General features: G+C 37.3%; 1 protein-coding gene and 1 pseudogene across 2 annotated transcripts in view; both read left to right on the plus strand.

Annotated features, from left to right (window-relative positions):
- The window catches only part of Ccdc192 (coiled-coil domain containing 192), a 200,760-nt gene that overhangs the window by 163,381 nt on the left and 12,841 nt on the right, over positions 1-24,538 (plus strand). The gene's annotated exons all lie outside the window — the stretch shown is intronic.
- On the plus strand, positions 3,728-4,632 carry LOC124103742 (vesicle-associated membrane protein 7-like; annotated as a pseudogene).

The following is a 24,538-nucleotide window of genomic DNA, read 5'->3' on the forward strand; positions in this document are numbered from 1 at the left end:
TTCACAACATGCTTGTTGAAAAAGAGAAAACTTCCTGCCCTAATTCAAAAAGTTTATCAAGTGCTTTTCAATTTACTTTCAAAAACATTCCTTGCTTGAACATCACCCCCAGCTTTCACATAACTCCCATCTGTATGCATTCATGAGATATACATCTAAGTTGGCAGTGAAAGTCCAGTGATGTAGCTCATGTTAGACTCCTCTTCAGCCAAGCAATCAATAACTTGTGCGACTATAAAGTCTAATTGAAAAAAAGTTGTCCACCAGGATTGCTGCCTGCTGTATTGTTCTGGGGCTGGCAGTTATTAACCTTAAATTTTAAAGAGAGTAAATTTCATCATGACAAAAAGTAGTTGTTATGGACACTGTTCTCCTAGCCCCAAACCAAGTTTTCCTCATCATAAACCCTGAAATCTGCAAATGTTACTTACATGGCCAAAGGGACTTTGCAGATGTGACTAAGGTTAAGAATCTTGAGATAGGGAGATTGTAATGGATTATCCAGGGGGGCCCAATGTAATCACATGAGTCCTTAAAAAGCAGAGAACCTTTCTTAGCTGTGGTCTGAGGGAGATGTGATTATGAACAAGGGTCATAGAGATGCAATGTTACTGGCTCTGAAGTTTGAGCGGGAGGCCACAAGCCAGGGATGTAAGCTTCCAAAATGAGCACAGCCTTGCCAGAACCTTGATTTTAACCCAGGGAGATCCAAGTTAGACTTCTGACTTACTGAGCTGTAAAATAAGCCAGGTGCAGTGGTGCATGCCTGTACTAGCTACTCAGAAGGGACAAGAGGATCACAAATTTAAAGCTAGCTTGGGTAATTTAGCAAGATGCTATCTCAAAATAAAATTATTTTAAAAAAGAGTATGGGGACGTAGCTCAATAGTAAAGCACATGCCTAGCATGCTTGAGAACCTAGGATAAGTCCTCAGCACACCACACACACACAAACACACAAACACACACGTGTGTGTGCATATATACAAATTATATATTTATATTACATATTTTTATATTCATATGACATATATTTATATTATATGTTTGCATATATTTGTATATATAACATGTGTGTTATATGTATATATGGTAGATAACTGTAATATAATGAGCTTGTTCTTTAAGCTTCTATTTATAGTAACTAATTAGAGCAGCAATAGAAAAATAATGCAGTACCTTTTCTGGAACCTTAATATATCCCATGGCCTTATCTTTAAGAATATGGTCAGTTCAGACCACTTAGAACTGCTCAGACTAAAGCTCATTTTGGCAAACACTAAATGCTCACTGAATATACATGGCACACAGCTTTCCCAGCCTCTGGGCAGCTCTCTAGGGTCATACAATTTTCTCTGGCCAATGAATTATAAGCTTCAGTAACATGTCATGCCCCAGGCTGAGGAAATGAAAGGCCTCCAATGCAAACCAGTTCTCTCTTTCCCTGGGCAAATTGGAACTCTCATGTTGAGGTGCTTGCTTCCACAAGATGCAAACATTCTAGCTTCCCAGTCTCTGCTAAAAACGAGCTGTCCAGAGGACTGTTGCACATGCAGGAGATTTTGCATGAGTTAAAAACAAGTTATTCAGTTTTAAGCCACTAAAGTTTCCATGTTTGTTTCTATAGACTAACCTAGTCCATTCTAACTAGTACCCTTTCTTAGAATAAAGCAATCCTAGGAGACAAAGGATTCAACCTCTCAAGAACATGGAAACTGCTGTGCACAATGGTGCACACCTGTAATCCCAGCAATTCAAGAGGCTGAGAAAGGAGGGTCACAAGTTTGAGGCCAGCTTCAGCAAATTAGAGAGACCCTGTCTCAAAATAAAAAAAGTTTTAAAAGGCTGGGATATAACTCAGTGATGGAAGGCCCTGGATTCAATCCCCATTACAAAACAAAATAACATGGAAACTAATTTCTACTTCTATCACCCTTGAGGATGGGGATGGAGCTTGGGGGTGGAGCTCAGTGGTGGAACATCTGCTTAGCCTGCACAGACACGGGATTTGATCCCCAGTATCATGACATAAGTAAATAAGTAAATAAATAAATATTAGTCTTATTAACCTACAAAGTTGCTTCTTGCAGGCTTCAATTTCATATAATAGGGAGATATATAATAGTACTTGGAAAAATACTAAATATTGTACAATACTTTATCTTGGGTATTTATATCATGTAATAATAAATTTTAATTTAAAAGTCGTAAGGAAGTTTTTGATTTTTTTAAGAAAGTATTTTTGTTTTTCTATCATTGATTGGTAATGCTAATGCAGATACTATGCTATCATGTCAGGTTCACAATTTAAATGATAAAAATTGCTTTTTTTCTCAAAATATTTTACATTTAAGACATTTGCCAAGATCTTAATAAACTTTACCAAAATAGCATTTTTATGACTATCAAAAGGTGCAACTGACAAGGAAAAGTAAACTCATAGTTCATGTTCCTTTCATAAGACAATTGGAATGCAGAAAAAGTAATTTTTAATAGAATAATGGCCTCATATTTTCCATTTAATCATCCAAGGTGATAATAACAGGTCAAGAAAAGCCAAGAATTACCCAATTCCATTTCTTTATGTAACAGAAGAGAAATTGAGATTTAGAGAAGTAAGTCCTGCCAATAGGGAAAGAAAGACAATTCCAAAGGGTAAATATAAGTACAGGTAAGGAGCTATTATTTTGTTAAGAGGATGCTAGATGTACATGTGCAAAAGTCACACATTCTAAAAACTTTCTTGTTGTGGTAAAATATGCATAATTTACCATGTTACACATTTTCAAGGGTCAATTCAGAGGCAATAAGTATAAGGGTGTGAAGCCATCATCACTGCTTTTCCCCTATTGAAACCCAAATTCTCTTCTACCTGTTAAACACTAGCTCCTTTCTCTCTCTCCACCTATAAGTAACCACTATTGTACTTTCTATCTCTGTGAATTTGACCATTCTATAAACAGAATCATACATTTGTCCTTTTGTGTCTATTTCAGTTTGCCTAGTGTTGTAGAGGTTCATCCATTTGTAGTGCATGTCAGCATTATAATTTTTAAAGCTGAATAACTTTCCATTGTAAATATTATCACATTTTGTTTAGCCTCTCATTCATTAATGGGCTACTTTAACAGATGATTATTTCTATCTTTGGCTATTGTCATAGTGGTGCTAGGAATATCAGTCCACAAATATCTGTTCAAGTCTGTTTCAATAATTTAGGGTATATATCTAGAAAAGGAATTTCTGGGTCATCTGATAATTCTATGTTTAATTTTTTGAGGAAGCACTACACTGTTTTCCACAGAAAGATGTAATTTTCATCTCCACTAGCAGTGCACAAGGGTTCCAATTTCTCCACATTGTTACCAACACTTAGTATTTTCCAGGGTTTTGCTTTTTGTATTTTATTACTTTTTGTGGGTGTGAATTGCTATCTCACTGAAGTTGATTTTTAAAAAAATCACATCTCTTTTTTTCTGCTGAGAAGTTATATTATTGCTTTTTTTGGTGCGGGACAATGAATTCAGAGCCTTGCCACGCTAAGCATACATGCTAGTATAGGCCTGCATCCTCCATTGCTTTTCTTCTTAATGTGCCACATCTTTTGAATCTGGAAATGTCTGACTTGACACAAGATAATCATGACAATGAACAAAGTGCAAGGAACCCACAAGCTAACATTCATTTTAATGCTTTTAAAGTAACACAATAGGGTGTACCAGCAAACAGCAACCCAGAGCCAGCCCGATCCTCTTGGTCTCGAACTCCCTTGCCTTTACAAGATTGACACCATGGCCATTCTTTTTGCTGTTGTTGCCAGGGGAACCACTATACTTGCCAAACATGCTTGGTGTGGAGGAAACTTCCTGGAGGTGATAGAGCAGATTCTGGCTAAGATGCCTTCTGAAAATAACAAACTAATATACTCACATGGTAATTATTTGTTTCATTACATCTGCCAAGAGAGGATTCTATGTCTTTGTATCACTGATGATGGCTTTGAACGTTCCCAAGCCTTCAATTTTTTGAATGAGGTAAAGAAGAGGTTTCAGGCAACTTATGGCTCAAGGGCACAGACAGCAGCACTTCCATATGCCATGAATAGTGAGTTCTCAAGTGTCTTGGCCGCACAATTGAAGCATCATCCTGAGAATAAGGGCCTAGACAAAGTGATGGAGACTCAAGCCCAGTGGATGAACTGAAAGGAATCATGGTCAGAAACATAGATCTAGTAGCTCAGCAAGGAGAAAGATTGGAATTATTGATAGATAAAACAGAAAATCTCGTGGATTCATCTGTCACCTTCAAAACTACCAGCAGAAATCTTGCACGAGCTATGTGTATGAAGAACATCAAGCTATTCATTAATCATCATTATCATTGTATCAATTGTGTTCATCTATATTATTGTGTCACCTCCCTGTGGTGGATTTACATGGCTAAGCTGTGTGAAGAAATAAGAAAGAAAAAATTATCATTGACCAAGGATACAAGAGAAAAAGGAGTTAAAAGTAATCCATGTAACCCAAGCCTTTCATTACTGGCAGAAAGTGTCTGCCAGTCTCTTCAGCCCTCTTTTCATTGATTCTTTTTTTAATCTTAGTCTATGTCTCCAGATTTATCTTTGTCTTATCAACCTTTATTCCAAAGAACTTCAGATCAAACCAGTCATTACAGTAGTAGCCTTTAAAAAATAAATAAAGTAACACAATAAATGAAAAATTCATTTATATAAGGGAATTTATTTTCAAATGTTCCTCTTTTAGAAGAAATTGAACTCCTTCTCCTAACTTAAAACCTCAGATTTAGGCTATAAATTTATCTCAAGCAATTTACATTGAAGATTTCTTTAGCATATTATAACATTTTAGCCATTATAGGTTAGTATCAGGATCAATTATAATATTTTTAGACACAACAAATATTTTAATTATTTTTTCTTGAAAGAAAAACTAATATAGATAGATGCTAAAGTCTGGCATTTATTTCAAATTTTTACTTTGAAGTGGTTTAGTTATTACAAGTAAATACAAAAATTTCAGATCAATTTTACTTCAAGAGGGTTTATGTTTTCATTAAGTATATTACCAGCAACTAAATCTAGTCAAAGCAATTTGACCCACAAAAGATTTAAAATTTATTTAAAAAATTAAGTTATTAAAAAAATCCTATACAATTATAATGCATCAATTTAAAATTTGGGGTAAAAAAAAAATCTTTAGCTTGCTGGGGACTCATCTCTAAAAGGGTACAAAGAAATTCATTAAGAAGTTTTAGTACTTCATAGTCAGTTGAATTCCTAGAACTGATAATCCAGCTATTTGATTCAGTATCCCAGAACACTCTGCCTTATTGGCAGAAGAGGAATGATGTGTAAACTGCAACTGGTGTAATCAGGTTATAATAAACAGGCAGAGTGTTGGTGAAGGAATGTAGATTATTGTCTACTCAGGGCTGGTGCTTTCTAAAACACAACTGCAATTCAGAGTAGTTGGATGTAGTCCTTCTGCTCACCTGTATAGAAGCCACCTCATCTGCTACCTACCTTGTACACACACTGATGATTCCCATTTCACAGTTTGTTCAACCCTGGGACTCCCAATTCTATGATTCTTTCTCAGAACAGATGATTATTTTTAAGAAAGACGGAAAATACATTCATAGTTTAAACCTGGTTATTGCCTCTGGGTGTGTAAATTAACAGCTCTTTGATTTGAGGCAAATCAGTTTCTGCCTTAAGAACTTAAAGGTCTGCAGGTTTTTCCTCAGGACTAAATTAAATAACATCGCATGAAATTTTTTTAATCTAAATTTTTACAGAAGTATGTAAAGGAGAAAATAAAATGACTTCCCTCTATCCTTCTAGGTTCTTTAGCTGGTTAGAAATTAGATGGATTTAAGACCAATTGGTAGGCAAAAGCTATTTTACAAATTACAGAACCTCACAAAATGTGAGACTTGCAGGTCAGATGACAGAAGTTTACCTAGCCTCTGGAGCCACAGAAAGGAATAGAGGCTCTGGCTTCTGGGAGGTGAAAAGGGGAGTTGTGGGAGGGGAAGGAGGAGGTGGAGCAGTGTACAGTGAATAAAAGTTGTCTTGTTTTATAGACTTCTCAGGGAATAAAGGTTGTCTCTGAGCAGCACTCTTCCTGATGCTTTTACTAGTGTGCTTGCCTTTATAGATGTCAGTTTAACCAAAGAACAAAAGAAGGGCTACTCCTGTGTTTGCAGTCTCTCTGAAAAACCAGCCCGAAATAGGCCAAAGTGTGTTTGCGGGGGCATGTCCTGACCTCCCATAGTCAGTTGCCTTTGAGGTAGTGTGTTCTGAGCCCCAACAGCTTGAAGGACTATTATACTTAATATGACATTACAAGTCATTCTTGTCTTCCCTTTCACTTTTCCAAAACAGAATAAAAACTTAAATAAATTAGATCAGAAGTGAAAAAAATTAACATCACTTCTTTCTGATAAAATATAGTCATGGTAGTGCTATCCTCAAGGAAAACTATTACTTTGGTTTGTGATTTGAATTTTTTTAGTGATTTAAAAAAAATAGTTTTCAAATGTCCTCCACTACAATTTCCAGTCTTTTTCATTTAGTTTTATTTTTTACCCCCCCCACACACACCCTACCCCAAATTTCCTTTTGTCATTAAGCCTAGACCTTGAGGCTGAGGCTTATTTCTCAGGTTAAGGAGAATAGAAGCTGTGCAGCACAAAGAATAGCTGGGTGACTTTAACATTCAAATTGAGATGTTTTAGGCTCCACAGGTGACAGTTTTGAAAAACAGGATTTGAGGAGAAAAGAGAATTTTCTTAGACTCTCAAAACCATAATCTCATAGGTTAGATCTCTTAAAACTTCTAATATCTGATCATCTTTGACCTGTGAAAGTGGAAATCTGTTATTGTTGAACCTATAATATATATCAAGAACCCCAGCTTAGAAAGTCGGCCCTGGATCATACCATAGAGAAGAAAGGGAGGTCATGGGATGTGATGTGATGTAAAGAAAATTCTTACCTTTCTGTTGCTAAAAGGAGCAGTCCAAGGGAGGAGAGAGAGAAAGGTCAAGATAGAAAAATGGACTTGACAGACTGCTTTTTTTTTACATTTTAGGGAAAACCAGAATTTCAACTCATCTCTAAGTTGACTTTTACTGCCTCTCCTATGAAGGATAATCAATAGTAGGATCAAATTTTAGTATTTTCAAAATGTGTTCATTTTAATTTAAATATTTTAATTTCATTTTAATTTGGCACTTCCCCTGTGCTTGCCAAAGACTTATGTTAAACATAAGTCTTTATATTCAACATAAAAGGCTTATGTTAAACAGCAGAACAGGGGAGGGTCTATAAGAAGATGGAAAGAATCAAATGTGTTGCAAAGAAAGACGGATCTTTCTTAGCCTCTAAAGGAGTCTCAGATCTGCATCTTCAGCCTAAAGGTAGAGGTTAGACCTTTCTGGTCTTGTTTATACATCTGCAAAATGATATATGCTTTTAAGGGTTTCAAGGTGAAATATTAAATGTGTTTATCTGCCTTTAAACTGGATCACTATTTAGTGGATCACAAGAAGATTTTGGAATCCTGGCTAATAGAAAATGCAAGAGCTTACACACAAGGACCAGCAGTTGCTCTTGAAACTGGCTTCCTAAGGAAATTACGCAGAATTTGTGCCCAGATGAAATCAATGCTCTGCCTTTCTCAGATTTACTGGTCAATGTGTCCCTCTTTAGCAAGTGATTGACGTGGAGTGATGCAACATGAAAGGAAACTTCCAGCTGTGCTTGTCAATGGTTGGGTGTGTAATTGGGAAATCCATACAACAGTAAACTCCTAGTGTCAAACTAGGCATTGTTCAGAACTGAATAAACATACAGGAGTTGTAATAGTTGAAATGTGGCACATTCATAATTTCCCCCAAATATTCCCATTGTTTCCCCTCTGCAATAACTATGGGAATTTCTTTTCTCATGCAGGAGCCATAAGAAAGGGGGTGTCTATTAGTAAGTGGTGGACCACTGACTGTTCAGATCACAGCATTTCACATGACCCTGTACACAGGCTAACAGCAGTGTTCTGCCAAAGTATAACCCATAGGGAATAGGCCTTTGAGGTTGTTTAAAAGTGGCTGGCTGTGAGAGAGAAGCATATTTCCTCTCTTGGAACCTAATTTAGCTGGAAAAAAGAAGATAGGCAGAATGCGAGTTTCCTGTAGCTTTGTGTATTGTGTAATTTTATTAGATATAAACAAACTTGCTCTGAATCACTTACATTAGTCAACTAAGATATTTACTTTATGTAAGATATGACCTTCAAGCTATATATAGAACATCATCCAATATGAACACTTAGTTCCCCAAGTGCGCCCATCACAATCAGTCCAATCCTGTAACAGAAATGGCTTTCTTCCATTTCCCAGGCATATGTTAACTCCCACAGTATCAGTGCATGTCTGCAGACATTGGTGGAACACCCTCTGTGGCCCATGGAAGTGTTCAAGGTCCCAAATATATGGAGCCAGGGAACACACTATCTCTATCTCCAAGGGTTTACATACCACGGGAGGGGACAAAGACCAAGACAAGCAAATACTGACATAATCCAGGGTGTTCTGATGGCTGAAGAGAAGCTGGGAGAAAATCTGCTGGTGTTGTTGCTGCTGTATAAACTATGACAAAAGTTCCCACTCGCCTGTAATTCAAATGGACCGTCCCTACGTCCTCTCCAAAATAATTGACCACTGGAAGCTCAAAGAACACATGTTATATTCCTGCCAGCCCTACAAGCTGATACATTATATTTTTTATGTATTTATTGGTAGATATAGAGATAGAATATATTTTTTTCCTTTCAGTTCACAGAGGGATGACAACATACAGAACTCAGAGAGGGAGTTAATACTATAATGCTCTTTCCCCTTATCTTTAACCTTTTACCCACTTTTTTTTTTCTAGAGTTCTTTACCCACTTATTTAAAACCCTATCCTCCTTGTCTCCTCCACCTCTGTTCAAAATAAAAATTGTTGTGAGGACACAGTATCAAGCAAGGAAAGCCACCGAGCTGAGACAGTATCTTCAGGCTGTTCTTTTCGTAGTCTTCCTTAAAGACATAAATTATGGGTTCTTATTCACAGCATACAACAATGTGTTGAATACCTGTTTTTCTCTTATCTTCATGGAGGACAAGATCTGGCTTTAGAAAAAAAAAGTAGTTGTACTTTACTTTTTTTTTTTTTTCAAGTGTGGTGTTTAGAGTCTATACCAAAGGGATTTGGAAGGTAGCTACTAGGAAGTCAAGCATTTTGCATTTGCAGAAATCACAGAACAAGGGGGCCCTTTGATGGTGGGAAGCCTCTCAGCAAGGAACCATGTCTTGAGTGGATTGCTTTCAGTGATAATTAGGAGGTATGGAAACTATCATGTCTAGGACATCTGGGATTGTTCCAAAGGAAAGTCTTCACTGTTTAGACGTTTGTTTGTTTGTTTGTTCCGTTTTTAACTAACTGGATATTTCTGCTATAGTTTTTCCTCTCTGGCTCAGCTCTTAATGAGCCCCCACAATGCTTCTAATGAGACTCCAAAGGTTTGCTGTGTGGACCACATTACCAGGTGTACATCCAACCATCATAGAACCACAGCCAGCTCTATTGCCTCACCCTCCACCATGTTAATTAGGACAGTGTTGCCTTGAATTAACACTGCAGCTGGATTCCACGTATAGCCCTGCTACACCCAGTCCTGTTATCTGAAGGGACCGATACCACCAAGGAAAAGAGGCTAGGCCACAATGATCTCTTGGATCCCTACTCCAGACATATTCAAAGTCAAATTAATAGGAAGATAGGTTTCATTCAAAGTCAGCTTTAAAGGAAGACAAATGAAATTTATTGTTTCAAAATTCCATCTTCAAAATCTCTGAGGCAAACAAAGTGTTTTAAAAAGAGGCAGGCAACTGAAACAAAAGGCAGGAAATGTACATAATGTAGATTTAGTTAGACTGTGCTGCACGGGCCTGGAAAGGGAGCAGTCTCCACTCTCAGCTTCCTGGACACCTGTCAGGTTGGGGAGGTTGCAGCCCTTCAGCCTCCATGTTCAATATGAGCAAGTCACTCTTAATTTCAGAACCCTACCCCATACCCTCACCAGCAAATTCAGTCTGTTTTTGTTCCATCATCAAAAGTTAAATTATCCAAATGCTTTTGTATTATTCTTGTATTAGCTTCATATTAATGGCTAACTGATGTTGTTTACCAGCAGAGGACTGTTCTGTTTTACATATGAATTTTCCAGAGACAGCATGATTCAAGGACAAGATCAGTAGTTTTGGAGTCAGACACATATGAATCTGAATTCTGTCTCAGTAATTTTGAGCCATGACCTGGCGTGATTTTGCAGGTATTATGATACCTATTTTGTCGACCAAGAAACTGAAGCCCACAGAAGCTCTGGAATACCCAAATGAGTGAAAGGTCTGGGGAGAATTCAAACACAGATGCCACTTTATCATATTTCCCTAAAAACTGGGTCTTTACCTTCCAGGGTATTGAATGTTCCACTTGTTCATGTTAATATCTGTTATAAATGAAGATTTTCCTCTTCACTGTTCTCTACCTTGGGAACTAAGTAGTCTACATCTTGAGGCCTCCCTGACCACAACAGAGAAAGAAAATGCCCTGAGTGTCCTGGAAAAGAGATTTTCAGATTCAGTTCTACCTAGACTGCTGCTTTCTATTAGAAATGGAAGTGAGATCAGATTTATAAATCCAGCTGTAGTTAGCGTGGTTAAATCTGGTGTCAAGATTAGGTCTATTTGGAGAATTTTTAAACACATGAAAAGATTTTAGACTTCCTGGAGATAAAGAGGAAGGAGAATTAGAAGAATTTTCTCCTAGACATCTCTGGAGATCTGAAGCTTAGTTAACAAGAACAGGCCTTTTAGATTGGAATCTGCTGTCCGCTTCCTGAAATAAAACCAGATGAACTGCCTGAAGAGTAGACAGTTCTTTCAACCAGCAGTTTGCACAGAATAGGATGTGTGCTGGAGGGCAGAGTAGAGTCAGGATGCTTGGCAAGACTCAAACTTATTGATTCCTGGACTGATCATAGGTGGAGGTAGGTGGAGAAAGCTTCCAAAGAAGGGCTGCAGAGTACCTAGGCCCAACTATTGGAGCATTTTGACCTGTACTTTATGGTGTGCTTGTATGAATGTGAGTAGGGAGAGGAGGCATAGAGGTTAAGAGAACTGGAGGCCGGGGGTGTAGAACTATTACAACTTGACAAATGTTCCAAAACCAAAATAACTGTTCCTTGGAAATTTATAGCAGAGAGAACAAGTAAGAGGGAAGATTGATCTAGTGATAATAAATGTCGTGGAGGAAACAGGTTTCACATGGTTTCGATCTAGAGCTACAATTGGTTCAGCGTGTTTATAGTTGAAGAGACTCTCATCCTTGCTTAATATATCTGGCCTCTGAGTCAGAGATGGAAATTTCTGCACCATCTACCTTGACTAGTATAGGTCTAAAAATCTCGTCTGAAACTGAGGGACCAACTGTGTCTCAGAAAGAGAAATTTTTCAAATTTTAAAAAGCAGGATCTGGAACCATACAACAACATCAAATATATTCATCCTTACACTTAATGGGTTGGAAAAATGCTATAAATGACTCCCAATCATTCAGATCAGGCTTTGCTGCCGAATGAATTCAGATCAGGCCAGGTCAGATTTTTGCCAACAGATGAACTACAAAAAACTTTGAATTTTTAGAGCTTTTAGGATTTTGGAAATAAAACAACAAAATTGTGAACTTTTACAAAGGAAAATTCTATTTGGCCATTCCATAAAACAGAAACATCAGTTGATTTATGTGAAAATGGGGAACTTTGAATTGGAGAATGTGCTTATAGTAGAACACAGATAATATTGAACATTTCTTGAGCAACTAGTATGCGCCAGGCACTTATCTAAGATTTTAACATGAATTAACTCTTTTAAGTCTCTTACAACATTAAGAGGTACTGTAGTAATGTATTGATAGACCTATGAACATGAAGAAACCAGACATAGAAAATTTAAGTAGCTCTATAAAGCTCACACAGCAAGTAATTGGAAAGGCCCAAGATCAAACACAAATTGATTCCTCCCTTGAATATTAATATTGTATTTTATTTCTATACAAGGAAAAATGGCACTTATATATCAATCTAGTCACACTCCTCCTGATAATAGGAAATTAAGGGTTATATTTTATATCATAAAGCTACTCTAATACTTCTCAGGACTCTTGCTTTCATCATGGATTGTCTTTTTGTATCTGAGAATATCTGTAAATCTTTATCTTGAAACAGAGCCAGTTAACAGATTATTGACACAGAAAAGCCTGTTTTGAACACTATAGGAAATATTGATCATTTAAAGTTTTCTTTGAGACTAAGGTCTGGTTTTCAGTCATTATTTTATTCCCAAGACCTACCTTAGAAGTTTGTGCCTTATATGCATTATATGGGCTGAATGAATAAGTTCAAATCTCCAAAATCTTCCAGAATTAATGACTCCCATTTGAAAATGCTGACTTGTATGATTTCATTTATTTACTTATATTTTTCTTTTGGTTAATGCTAATACATTAGAATTATTTATGAAATCAAAACGTTTATGTTGGTTTGGTTTTACATAAAACCATAGTATTGTTGGGGAGAGGGAAGGTTCATAGCCTTGCATTATTAAAGGTATTATCTGAGCTGAACTCTTCTGACTCCAGGTCATGTTTCCATGTACATGTATGTACAATGTACCTATGCACATTTAATATGTAACACATCCAGACTGGATCAGGCCTTATTCTAGCAGCACTTGGAAAATGATGCTGCTTATCCAGTTTTACCACTCTAGACATTTGACTGCCAGAGTCAGGTGGAAGCACCTGATTCTACTTGGTTCTCATGCCTATCACTAACAACATCTAAAGGGTTCTTTGACTCAGAATGTTGTAAAGATGAAAAGATTGATAATGCCTGAAACCATACTACAGGAAAAACTAGACAGAGCTTTCTAAAAGTTAACTAGAGCAAATTATGTAGTTCTAATGTAAATTTCCAATATTTATTCATTAAGGAATTAATGGCTAAGGAAAAACTCCTCCCTGGTCCTGTGCATATTTTGCATCACTGCCAAGGCTCTGCAGGATTCATGGTTCTGTCTTTTATCTTATCCTTTCCCAAGGTCAGACTAAAGATGGTTAGGTGGTTCTCTTCTATCAGAGTTTCTGTACTCAAAGCAAATTTTCAATTTTCGTATCTGCAATTGTTCAAACTTCTCCCTCAAGCACAAGGTCTTTCTCACAGAGCATCTATAACTCATTCAGCTTTGCTGCTCTATAGGACAGTGTTGGGACTTTAGAGTATCTCTCTTTCCCAAAGCATCCTCTGCAAAATTACCAGATGGTTGCTCATTTCCTCTGGTTTTTTCCTCTACTATACAGCTCATTAGATCTCACTCTCCCTCTCTCCTCTCTATGTTCTCTCTATTCCTCTGTACTTCTGTCTGTTCTTTACTAAGTGACAAGACAGACTATTTATGACAGAGTAATACAAATAAGACTCCCCCATTGACTAGAAGCCACTTACCCTCTGTGTCCACATTATCACACTTCTGCTCTGGACAAATCTTGTACCACATGTAGAGATTTACACACATCTGTACTCCTATCAAGGCACAGAGATGATCACTTGAAGATATACTGTATTCCACCACATAATTATGTCTCTCTTTTTTTGCAAAAAAAAAAAGGGGTGCATTATGTGAAGCTTAAAAAAAATAGAAAATAAAAATAAAAAACTTCACTAACTCAAAATTCTTTCCACAATTCCATTTTCATGGCTGTTAGTGAACATAATCATTTTCAGCTTGAAGAATAGTTTGTATATTTACCCATGATCAGAAAGAAATGCTGCCCACTTTAATGTATTGCTGGCAGATGAACTGTACAGTTTAGCTACCAGTAAAATGCAAGTCTCAACATGTGACTTATTCATGGCAGCTTTGCCTTCTCACTGGCTCCCCTTGTGTCTGCAGCTCTTGATTGGGTTGAGAGCCAGTACTAGTACTGCAGTGCTCTAAACAAATCACACAAATCGGCTTTCAGAAATATACTGACAATGCGCCTGTGCTGAGAATTCTAGGCCCATAGATCCCAGTATGCGAGAAGACAAATGTGCATCCATAAGCCACTGGTGAATACAGTGCTGCTCTGTTTATCTTTAAAGTGGAGTGAGGAACAGAATTATACCATGCAACAATTGTGATGAAAGTTTAAATCCAAGTTTTAGGCTGAAAAAACAGGGTACAAAGATTGCGAGGGGAAATACAGTAAGACATTCTATTTGAAGCAGGGTGTGGTATTGCAAGCCTGTAACCCAGCCACTGGGGAGGCTCAGGCAAGAGAATCACAAGATCCAGGCCAGCCTGAGCTATTTAGCAAGACACTGTCTCAAATTAAAAAAAAAAAAAAAAAAATACAGGGCTGGGGATGTAGTTCAATGCTTGCTTCATATGGGAGAAAAAGTCCTATTTGCTTTTAGTATATTTCTTATACTAGTTGTTAATGCAGAACCAATTTTAGAAATTTTTTTCAGTTTTAATTGAAATTCTTACTTGCTGATATTCTTGTTTTCTGAATTTGAAAGACTGTATATGAAAAACAGTGTCTTTCTTTGACTCTCACACTGCAACCATCAATACAAATTTCTGTGACCCTAAAAAAGGTGTAGAGGTTTCCTCCCACCAGGGAGCAAAAAATCAGTTAATTGTGCGGTAGACACTAGTTGATTTTCCTCTAATTCAATTCCATTCAATTCAGATTCCACAGGTGGAGGCTTAATTCCTAAAACTGCCCCCTCCCTCCTTCAGATGCCAGGGTTAAGCACCTGTGCTTCAGACCAACAAGTAGGGTTCTCACAATCTCCTCCTCGGGTGCAGTTGATCTCCTTGAGAAACTCACAGAGCTTAGGGAAACATTTACATTTGTAGTTTATTATAAAGGATATGACAGATAAAGAGACACACAGAGCCAGGTAATGGGAAAGGAGCACAGAAATTCCCTTCCTTCTCCAGATACATACCCTCCAGGAACCCCCCAGGGTCAGCTATCCAAAAGTTCTCTGAACCTTGTCCTTTTGAATTTTTATGGAGACTTGGGCATGATTGAGGCATGGAAATTTGTGACAAAATGTGATTAGACAAAAGGGTATGATCTGAGTTGAAACCCAGCAAGGCCTGTCCAGATTCTTCATCATTTCTTCCTTGTTGGATATAGGGTAGGACCACTTCTGAAATGGGGGTCTTATCATCTAGTGTCAGACAAGGGAAGTCAAAGAGTTTATTTATGCCCCAGGGCTCCTAGACAGATTCAGAGTTTCTGTGTCCTGCCTGGAGAAAGGAAACTCTAATTTCTCCAGTCTATATATGGGAGAAAATTATTAGCTAGGAAATGTAGAGAAAAATAAAATATGTATATATTATAATATCACAAAGATTCATGTTTATTTGTAAGTATGTAATTTTGTGATTTATCATCAATAAAGTTTCACAATTTTGAGAAAGCCAAAAATGCTAAAAGAAGGTATAAACTTAATTATTCCTGCCCACCTTTGATCCTTTTGGCCTATATTCAACAAGAATCATGCATATCACATATCCACTATTGGGCCATATAGATACACATATAGATTTGTGTGTACAAAAGAACTTAAATGTCAACATATGAATCAACAACACAATATATTAAGTGCCAAATAGTTTAAAATATAGGCTCAGAAGTTAAAAGTTCCTGAAATAATCATGAAACTCTAGAATTGGTGATTTTTTTAAAGTGCTGGGGATTAAAGCCAGGATATTATGCATGCTGGACAAGTGCTCTACTCCCAGCTCAACATTTTTATTTTATAAATAAGGAGGCTGACACACAGAGAGTCTGATTTGTTCAAAGTTTTAGGAAATTGTTGTAATGACCATCCATGTGAGTGTAGACTATAACTCCACCCCTAGCTTTTTTGGGGGTGCTGCTTTCCATCACCATGATGGTTCATATAATTCCCCTCCTGACTTTTCACACTATTAATTTGTCCAAAGGGGTATGTATGTGTTGTGTGTGTGTTGTATAGGTTTGTGTGTGTGTGTGTTTATGTGTGTACATATATCTTTTTTAGGGGAGTACCAGGGATTTAACCCAGGGGCACTTTACCATGAAGCCATATCCCTAGCCTTTTTTATTTTTTATTTTTAAATTCCTAAATTGCTTAGGTCCTCACTAAGTTGCTGAGGCTGAACTCAAACTTGTAATCTTCCTGCCTCCGCCTCCAGAGTCACTGGGATTACAGATGTGTGCCACCATACACAGCCCAAAGATATATTTTAGACTTTTTCATACCATAATGTTCATGGTAGCCATTCTAAAAATGCTGACATTTCTAGGATTAAACATAATTGTGCACTAAAAACTTCATGCTACTAACCACATTTCTTCTTATATGTTTTGATTTTTTAAAATTTCTTCAAATTATAAATATCAAAGCCCAATTTGAACCTCAACTCATTGGATCCTGTATCAGTTCTTCAGGCAAAAAAATATTAATTGAATTTTCCCAGTATCAGCATGTCACAATGAATAACTTCTTCATCTTTTTAAAAAACTAATACATTTGAAATTGCTTACTTATATTGTTTAAATCTTTCAAGCTTTGAATACAATGATCTATAATGGATTCTTACATTTTATAAAAGTAGCCATGTCCATTGACTATCCATAGTCTCAAAAATTGTGACCTCCTCTTCCTGCATATCTGTTCCAACTTTATCTATTCTTGAAATTGCCTCTTACTCTACTAGAATTTTTATACTGATGTGGCTTTCACTAGTTGTTTCCTATAAATTTGATTTCTATTACTTGCCCTATTTTAAGCTATTTTCTTCACAAAAATTATTCATGGAAACTCTTACTGGGAAAGTGGTTACAACATCAGATTCCCAATAATTGAGAAGGATCTTTATTCATTTATTCATCCACTTGTCTTCCCAATTTCCTTTCATTTTTGTCATAAAGTTATTAATATGAATTGCATCCCTTCAACACATTACAGTGTTGTAAGCTTAAGTAGCAATTGCAATAGCTCATTCATTGATTCAGATATGTTCCTATGATCTAAATGAGATGTGAGAGATGTTTGTTGCAGTTTATGGGAAAGATAAGCTGTCTAATTTTCTGTAGTAAATGCAGGTAGAGATTCTCTTTGACAGACTGAAAGAGGAGGATTATCCTTAGAAGACAGTGGCAACCATTTGGCTCCCAGAACAATACCAAGCTTTGGAAGAAGTTGACATGGTAAAGAAACAACCAAGAGACCAAAAGAAGCCAGATCTTCAGTTACATTATTGAGGTCACTTGCCTGAAGCTAACACTATCCCTGGAGTCAGTGCCTTCTCTTTGTTACTTAAACCAGTTAGACTTGGGCTTTGAGATTGAACAAAAATAGCACTGAATGATATACTTTTATTGGCATTTGCTATAAAAAACCATTCTGTTCACTGTGGCAGACACTATTAGTCACCTACACAAAAGACACTATTCTTCTTCCTTTTTAACACAATCCTAATTTTATTCATGATTTAGGAAATAATTGTGTTTCAGGGATCCTCCCCACCCACTGAGAACACTAATGTTCATTAGTCTTAACTGACCATGGTGGTTATTATTTCCTATTCAAGACTGCTTCTGGAGTATGATATCACCATGCAGAGTCAATTCTGTTACAAGCATTATGGAAGGTTTCCTAACTCTTGAAGAGTGGAGATAAGAAAGGACTTTTTCTCTTCCAACTTTTAGACAATGCATGCTTGATGAAGAATGCAGTCACCTTGCAAATCAGAGGGAGAAACAAGAAGAGAAGCCACAAATGAACAAACTCTGGAATTCCCCAGACTTTACCTTCTGTGCAATAAACTCTCATCTTAAGTTGCTGAGAATCCTGCATCCTGTTATGTGGAGCTGAATCACCTTTGTGATTTATCCACAAACAATATCAATTTTTTTGAGGCTAATCCCAAGTGAAAAAATCAACTTACTTGATTGATTAAAGCCAACCTGCATCCTAAAGAGCAACAGAGGCTTTCCCATTTTGAGGCATACTTTGTCATCTGAAGGCTTAAGTGACTTCAAGAATTGATTAAAATGATTATCCATAATGTAGATTAAAAGTAATTCCTATATCTTAAGCCAAAGACAAAAGGGGAAGTTGGCCTGCTGAAAATGAATGTGTATGCTAAGTCTTTGTTTATCCAGGTGGTTAGAATCAGAAGACATTGGGAGGGTCATCTTGGGAAGTAGCCAGAACAAATGCCCGCAAGTCTTAGAGGTAACCCTGCTGCCAATTCCTGAGATTCTTAACATTTGCTAGATCAGAAATTAGTAATACATGGAAACAAAAAGAGTGAGCCACCTGGCCTATTGTTTCATTCTTTAAAGTCAGGAATGTTCCATAAGCAATTGAGAAGTGCTCAGCAAATGACTCCCATGGTATGTTGTGACCCCACATCAGCCAAAGGTGCTGATGGGGCAAAGTTTACATGGACCTACATGGACTCCTGACAGTAGAGGCGAGGTGGGAGGATGTGTAAAGTTGCCTGCATATTTCAGACCTACTCCAATACAAGATTCTGGGAGTGTCAATCATAATAGTAGAAATAATATATATATATATATATATATTTACTCTACTTTGACATGATTTTTTTAAACAAATTCTTAGTAAAATGACACAGTATAAGTGCTCTTATGTTTAACTTTTTCATTACTTGTCCTTTCTCCCTCTCTTTTTCTCCTGTCTCAGAAGTATGTGGGGGAAAAGGGGCTGTAGAAAAATATTAAAAAATGAGATCACAGTTATGGAAATTCTTTGATATATCTATAACTTATATATGTATATATAAATTTCTGGTATTATTTATGTACAATATATATAAAAAATATACAACAAAACTTTCCAGTATCAGGACCAAAGCATTTTGCTGAGTATTTAATCAGTCCCTTGCACAATTATTTTGTATTTCTCTACAGTACCTTGGAGCTGAGCCCAACCTTAAAATAATCCCTTTACCATTATCTCTGATAATGTTCTCAAGAAATATATTTACCTGATAAAGTAGGTAACTAATAGGAAAAACATCTACAAAAATTAACATCTGTGCTGAATACCAGAAGTGTGCCTAAAGAAAGAAACACTTGTTTGAGTTCTCTCTTGGGGAATTTCTCTATCATTTTTGAAATATCTTTTATAATTTCAAGATGAAATTACATCCTGAAGTTGCAAAAAATAAATAAATAAAATATAATAAATCTGATAAAACTGGAGTGGCATTCCACAGGGAGGAGAAATTTGAACTGCGTTTGACAGGGTATCTTCAAGAACAGGGATTTTTTAATGCTATCAGTTTAAATAAGCATGGACAGCCTTGGCCCCCACCTTCTCCCTGATTCTTTTTCTTACCATTGTCCTATCAGGTGAATTTACACAAAATAAAAGTGGAAAGAGAGTTGATAAATATAATGTTAGATACAATCACTTGTATGTTGGTGAGATTGATAAGCAGGCTTCGTTTCTGTGGGTTGTTCGTCTCATGAGTGCAAAGATCCTCCACTCTGACATCTTTACCCACTTCAGCTCTGCTATTCTCACATGCTTCAACCACTGTCACAACTCCTTCCCTAAAAACAACTTTTCTTCTGATCTCCTCCAAATTGATCCCTGTAGATTCCACTTGGAATAAACTCCAAGTGCTCAAATGTGCCACTATGAAGCCCATTTGATTCATCGAAGTGACCCCCACCAGCTTGTTAGTTCCTTATGCTACCTATATATTTCCACAAAATGGTGAAAAGAGGAAGCATAGAGGTTGGAAAATGTCTTGATAAAACAGTATTAATAGCATAATTTTTTGTTGTTTATTTTTTGTGATCAAACCAGGATCTTACAAATGCTAGGCAAGCACTCCACCACTGAGCCCTACCTCCAACCCCTGAGAACATAATTTTTGAATAAGAATTATAATTTCATGGACTTGAAGGAAGTTACAGGAGAATATTGCATGACCTAACTGGGATGGAGACATTTAGGCAAAGTTAAGAAAATTCTAAAGGTTTGAATCAGTAGAACTTAGTGATAAAATGAATGAAAATTGGGTTTGGGAGTGTAGCTCAGTGGTAGAATGTATGTTTAGCATGTGCAAGGCCCTGGGTTTGATCCCCAGTACCACAGAACATTTGTTTTGTTTTTGTTTTGTTTGTATAAATATTCATAGAAAAGTGCAAAGTTTAAAAAGCAATCCAGCTGGACACAGTAGCACACACCTGTAATCCCGTTGGTTCGGGAGGCTAAGGCAGGGGGATTGAGAGCTCAAAGCTAGCCTCAGCAAAACTGAGGTGCTAAGCAACTCAGCGACCCTGTCTCTGAATAAAATACAAAATAGGGCTGGGGATGTGGTCAAGTGCCCCTGAGTTCAATCCTGGTACACTCTCCCCACAAAATAAAAAGGAATCTAAAGTAACTCCTAGGTTTCTGACTATAGCAAGTAGATGATAGCAATACTGTTTTACTTGGCTGGGGAATATTGCTAGGGGATCAATTGTAGAGGTTAAATAATAAGCTCAGTTTGGGACATACTGTACCTGAGGTGTTTATGAGATATCCAAACACAGAGGTCCAGGGTCCAGCACTCAAGTCTGACCTAGAGTTGCAAATCTGGGCATCTTTCATACCAACAGTTTGCAACCAAGGCCACAAACATGAGAGAAATTACCTACAGAAAGAAGAAAGAAAGACCAGAAGTGTAAGGATGACCATGTAGTAATTGCTCTAAGAAGTCTACATAATAAGACCAAAGGAGTAGCAGAAAATTCGGAGGGCAAAGTTATGTTGCAGAAGTCAAGGGAAGAGTGTTCTGAAGGAGACTGTTAACAGGCACAAAGGTTTAGAGGTCAAGTAAAATGAACTTGAAGCAAGTCCTTTGGATTTTGTGTCATTGATAACCCGGCAAGGCTAAATTTAGTGAAGTAATTAAAAACAAAATCTAAACTGCAGTGGGTTAACATGAGCAAAGTTTGAGGAAAGGGGGCCAGAGAGTATAGACCACTCAAAGAAGAGATTTTACTGCTCAGGGGTTAAGGGTGATAGAGTTGACGAAGCATTAAAGAGTGAAAGGGTTCTATATCCATTTAAAGATAGTAGCTGTTGAGTCTGTTTGCATGTAATTGCTTGGAGCCATTAGAAAGGTTAACATTTACAAGGCAGAAAGACTAACAATGGCTTAAGATACCAGAGGAGGCTGAAGGTCTATAATAAAGACTCTTCTGGACCTGTAAAAACCTTCAGTTGCCCTTAGTTAAAGTCCAAGTCTACCAGTGACATTGCACCTCAATGATCCCTCTGGGTCTCCCATAATGGATAGCTTTCTCATTACTCGAGAGTTGATTAGTTTCCCCTTTATTGATTTCCTATTGCTCTGTGACAAGCTTAGTACCTTAAAACAGCACAGGTTTATTAGTGTATAGTTCTGGGAATCAAAAGTCCAAAACAAGTACCACTGGGCTGAAGTCAAGGCATCAACAAGACTACACTTCTTAAAACATTTCTAGGAAGAAATGTTTCCTTGCATTTTTTCCAGCTTCTATTATTAGCCACTTAAATTTCTTGACTTACAGCTCCTTTCTCTATCTTCAAAGCCAATAGTGCAGCATCTACAGACATTTCTCTGACTCTGATCCCTCATGTCCCTCTTAGCACCCTTGTGATTACATTGAGTTCTGGGTAATCCAGCACAATTTTTTTTTTCTGTCTCAACTTCCCTAATATAATTACATCTGCATTTGTCATTTGAGGTTACATATATTCAAGTTTGGGGAGTATCTTTGGGGGTGTCATTTAGGACATTTTTGTTGACATTTTAGGGGGTCATTATTCTTCCATTCTTATTTCCCTACTTGCAAAGTACTCTGAAAAGCTTACTGAGGATTATGGATTCTCAGCTTCAGAGCTTCCTCTACTTAATGTTTTGTATAAATTAAAATCTCAGTAATGAATTTCATTAATGTCATTCTTGGGTGATGGAGTATTCACCACTTGGAGAATCTGTTCTGAGAGTTATGTGAAGGTCCCACTTGGCTGATACTAGTAGCAGTTAATTTCATCATTTTTAGTGTTCAGGGCAAAATAAGTGAACAACCCAAATAAATTCTGTGTGATTCTTCTGCTGCTCTAATAGTTTTCACAGTTTATTCTATTTTATGTAGATTTTTTTAAACTTAGCCAAGAGGTGCTAGCTCCAGATTTCATGCCATATCTAGGGGATTAGTAAAGTTCAGTGGCACATCCTTGTCTTCCCAGGGCTAATCAAACAAAGAGACATGGGAGATGAGGTGAGATTCAAGGAAGAGAAGAACCACATACTCTTAGGGATAGCTGCACACATCACTCAAACTTAGGCAAGCAAAGATGGCTTCATCCCATTATCAGGAACATCTGATAGAGTCAAGTCTGCTAAATCAAAATGACTTACATTTCTACACAATCCCATACCCCTGCACAGTTTGTTTATTTTTTCTAAAAAAAATTATTGGCACATTATAATTATACCTAATGGCAATATTCATTATTCCATATATTATGATACAAGCATATATCATAAGTTGATCAATCTCACTCCCCAGTACTTCCCCTAACCCTTTTCTCTTCCCTGCATGGTTTAGAGAAGCAAAATCCTGATTTTTTTCCCTTTTTTTTGGTACTATGGATTGAACCCAGAGGCACTTAACCAGTGAGCCACATCCCCAGTCTTTTTTATATTTTATTTAGAGAGAGGGTCTCACTAAATTGCTTAGGGTGTTGCTAATTGCAGAGGCTGGCTTTGAACATGCAATCTCAGCACCTCTTGAGATGCTGGGATTATAGATGTGAGCCACAGTACCTGGCCAAAATCCTCATTTTTAAAAAATACATATATATTAGATACTTTTTATCCCAACATTCTCAGGGGAGTTGGGGGAACTACTTTCTATTGTCTTCATCACCAATGCTCTTATTACTATGGCATCATTTTGTTTCTCCATGATATATATCATCAGAAATAGAATATCTTTTGAAAATAAATGCAAACACATTAATTAAATAGTCCTTCTCATTTCATAATAATGTAGCCCATAAAACCCCCATGCACCAGGAAGAAAAACAGGGAAAAGACTCACTTTTGATCCTCTAGTTCAATGTGCAATCCAAAAGACATAAATTCGTTTGACTTTTATTCCTTCAATTGACGTGGAGTCCCTACTGATGCCTTTTCAATAAGCACAGAAACAGGCCTTCATCCATTGTCTCCTCTCTTTTGTCCTTTCACACAATCTCCTAGGTCTCTCCCTCCCTTGAATTTCCTGACCCTCCTGCCAGGGTCCATTTTTACCTCTTGACTTCTGACCAACTTGTTGGTCAGTGCAATTTACCCTTTATTCTCTTTGAGCAAGCCAGCTAGCCATATTATAGGAGGGTATTTCAGGTCCTTCTCATTGGAAGAAACAAGAGAGATTCCAGAAACTTTTTCTTCTACCTAGATAGACTTCTTTGCATAACTCAGGAATGTTATTATACTAACAGCATTTGTTATCTCTGAATCTTGTTAAGAACCCCTTCTATAAAATATCCTGAAGTGGTGGGAAAGGAACTCTGTTCCAAAATGTGTGTGATGAAGTCAATCTACCTATGATGTCCTACCCTCACCCTAGTGAAACCCTTTGCCCTGCCGGTGAGCACATAGAAGATGGAATACGGCACTGATCTCTGCCCACTAGTGATGTCTGGTCATGAGGTTGTCCTCCAACCTTCTACCATGGACCATTTTAGGGACATTTTAGATTTACTCTTTTCTCTCTGAAGGCTCTTGTTTGGATCTTAGATGTTCCTCCAAGACCCACATAGTAAAGACTTGGTCTCCAGCTTGGTGCTATAGGGAAATGGTGGAAACTGTAAGAGGCAGAGGTAATGGTGGGGGGGCTCGAATGGAATTTTGATTCCCAGGGCCCTATTCTTTCTCTTTTGCTTTCTGGCCTTGAGGTGAGTAGTTTGCTGTGCCACATGCTACCACCACCGTGGTGTGCTGCCCCCTCCCTCTACCAGAGGCCTAGAAGAAGCAGGCTGACCAATCATGGACTAGAGCCTCTAAAACCATGAGCTAAAATAATAAACCTTTGAGGAGTTTTTATTTTGTTTGTTGTTTGTTTTTGTGTTTTGATGGTAGGGATTAAACCCTGGTGCTTCACACATTCTAAGTACATGCTGCACCACTGAACTCTGACCCTAACCATTCTTCTTTCTTCCTTCTTCTTCTTTCCTCTCCTTTCCTTTTCCTTCCTTCCTTCTTCCTTCCTTATTGGGTATTGAACAAAGGAGAACTTTACCACTGAGCTACATCACCAACCCTTTTTAAATTTATTTATTTA

This window comes from Marmota monax, unplaced genomic scaffold (assembly GCF_021218885.2).
Source record: "Marmota monax isolate L192 unplaced genomic scaffold, Marmota_monax_Labrador192_F-V1.1 WCK01_AAM20220418_F8-fsc00006, whole genome shotgun sequence".
Classification (NCBI taxonomy): Eukaryota; Metazoa; Chordata; class Mammalia; order Rodentia; family Sciuridae; genus Marmota; species Marmota monax.